The sequence below is a fragment of the Orycteropus afer genome, unplaced genomic scaffold (genome assembly GCF_000298275.1).
Source record: "Orycteropus afer afer isolate SDZICR_OR568_19922 unplaced genomic scaffold, OryAfe1.0 scaffold00430, whole genome shotgun sequence".
Taxonomy (NCBI): domain Eukaryota; kingdom Metazoa; phylum Chordata; class Mammalia; order Tubulidentata; family Orycteropodidae; genus Orycteropus; species Orycteropus afer.
The window spans coordinates 1205612-1208723 of record NW_006922017.1 but is presented as its reverse complement, the minus strand read 5'-3'; positions in this window follow the sequence as shown (position 1 = coordinate 1208723).

The following is a 3112-nucleotide window of genomic DNA, read 5'->3' as shown; positions in this document are numbered from 1 at the left end:
ATACTCACAGCCTAGGGGAGGAAGACCACCCAGGGTTTGCACTCACTAGCAGAGTGACTTAGCAGGAAAGCAGACATTGTAGTATCCGGAGGGAGGGGGGACCCCTCATTCCCATAGATGGAAGTGATTGGTTTGTTTGGCAATCTGCTGGCAAAAAATTGAACCCCTTAGGAGTGGGACCCAGGGAATGCAGCTGGTCTGGTTGAGAGGGGATGAAACTGGGCCTACTTGCCTGCTAGGTGGAGGCTGTTTCTAGGAACATCAGGGAAAATCCAGTTAAGCCTTTTGGGGGCCTATGAAAATGTCAAGGCAAAACTTGAAATTGTAGGTCTTACAATACAGGGACTCACAAGAGCATGTGTTGTTCATCCTTATTTTTCGCCCCCTCCAGAGGGGAAGTAAGATCTAAGTGATGTACTTATCATCAGATGTCTCTGGTTGCACATAAACTAAGATAGTGATCTCCTGGACCTATTTCAGTCTCTTCCATCAGCATTTCCTCCTCCAGCTTAATTCTTGATTCACCAAGGTCCCACTCTTCCTTCTCCTCCCTTCTTACTTGAATGCTGTCTTTGGATGTGTCATCAATATCCATGGCTTCTCGTGGCACCTACATAAAAACACTACAACTCCCAGATCAATATCTGCTTCTCAGACACCTCTTCTGGGTTCCAGCTCAGTAGACATAACTATTTACTAAACATCTTTGCCTGACAATTCAACCTAAACCCTTCAAAATCAATAAACATAAAATTAAATCATTTAAATTAATTTTCCTCCCAAACCACTTCCTTCTCCTGAATTTTCTACCTCAAAGGGTGGTACCAGCATCCATCAAATCACCAACAGGTACCCTTTTTATCTCATACCTTCACTCAGAAATAATATACTGCAGACACTGTTCTAAAGACTTTCTATGCATTAACATTTAACCTTTACAGCAAACCAATGAGGTAGGTTCTGCTATTCCGTAGTTGAGAAAAAAGGAAGCTCAGATAGGTTAAACAACTTGCTCAAGGTCCTGTAAGTTGTTGTTGTTGTTATGTGCCCTCGAGTTACCCCCGACTCACAGCGACCCTTCCTTGGGTTTCCGAGGCAGTATCACTACGGAAGTAGATTGCCCAACCTTCCTTCCCAGGAGTAGCTGGTGGGTTTGAACTGCCAGCTTTCTGATTAGCAGTCAAGTGCCTTAGGCATTATGCTACCAGAGCTCCTAAGTAGTATGTAGCAGAACCAGTTTTTCAGCCTAGCCTGTGGGCTCTACCAGATTATGCTATACTTCTATTAAGCTCATCAATTCTACCTCTTACTTATCTTTCCCCACTTCCTCATGATTGCATAGTCTGTTATTATTAGTTGCTTGTGAGTTGACTCTGATTCATAGTGACTTTATTTAGAATAGAACAAAGTGTTGCCTGGTACTATGCCATCTCCACGATCACTGGAATGTTTGAGTCCATTGTTGTAGCTGTTACGTCAATTCATCTCAAGGAGGGTTTCCCTCATTTTCACTGACTTTCTGCAAAACAAGGTGCCTTTTTCTAGCTATCTGGCTTTCCTGGTGGCGTGTCTAAAGTTAGCGAGCCAAAGTCTTACCATCCTAGTTTCTAAAAAGCACTCTGTTTTTATTTCTTTTCAGAATGATTTCTTTGTTCTTTTGGCAGGCCACAATATTCTCCGGTACCACAATTTGCATGCATCATTTCTCCTTCTGTTACATCTTAGTTAAAGAGCTCTGGTAGTGTAGCAGTTAAGGCTGCTAACTAAAAGGTCAGTGGTTCAAACACACCAGTCACTGTGCAGAAGAAAGATGGGGTGGTCTACTTCCATGATAAGTTGGAATCAATTGGATAGCAGTGAGTTTGGTTTTGGTTTTGTGTCACCTCCCACCTAGACTGTTGCTGGAGCCTTCTAACAGGATTCCCTGACTCAAATTTTGTTCATCTTCAAATCCATCTTCCTAACTTTGCTTTTCTAAAACAGACATCTAAAAGTATTAGCTCCCCTTCTTTGGAACCATCAATGACTCCCCTTAGCCTGTGACAGTGTTTCTAACTTTTCAAATTTTTTTTACTTTTTGTTGAAAACATAGCCATTACAAATTAGGTTCTTAATTTTCTATGCTATTCCTGGTGATCCAGACACACAATGTTTTTTCGTTTTGTAATAGGACCAAACGCAGGTCCCTGCCCGGTGCACAGTCAGACCAAAACAGTTTACACACCAAGTGATTAAGCAGAGAGAAAATTATTTATTGTGAAGCGGCAATGTAAGGAGGCAGGGGTCCGTACCCAGATTTGACTCCCTGAATCTCCATCAAATTACATACAGTTTTTGTAGGTTTCAGAAGAGAGAGTTATGCATATTCATAAAAATTTCAGGAATTTGGGCATGAGATGGTTGACAATTGGCTGAAATTTCCTTCACCTAGGCCGACTCGACGGCACATAACAACAACAACAACAACAAGGTCTAAAGGGACAGTAGGTTTTTCATTTAATGTGCCTACATACCGGATGAGTCACACCGACTTCCTGTCATCAGCTGATCAGGGCTTAGGCAGAGAGGAGAGTGTCAGTTCCTAGCAACTTTGTTCCTCTCTGTCCCACTACATATGTCTGTGTGCCAGAGTCCATTTTCAAGTTATTTTCTAAGACACATTAATGTATTTATCACCTGTGCCTAAGGAAATAGCAGGAAGGAATGTATGCAGTTCTTAAGAAACTGAGCTTATTGTGTTCACTCATCTGTCTTAACCGGGGTGGGGAAATAGTTGAGGGTAATTAAGTTTAGGGGTCCTATCTGTTCTAATTATCTGTTTTTACCAGGGTGGGGAAATAGTTTTGACTTTACTATTTCACTATTGTTCCTCTGGCTTACCTAAAAAGCCCCTTTCTTAGATCAATTCAATTAATTTCTAATTATCCTGAGACAACCTTAAAGAATCACACAGGAAAGCCTTCCCTGACCCTACAGGCTGGGTAGGTGCCATTCCTCTGTATTGCCATATACCCTGTGTGCTCTTAATACCTGTTTGGCTTGACTATCATAGAAGTTAAGAGAATGGACTTCAGTGCCAGGCACACTGGATTTGACTCTTGACTCTGTCAAG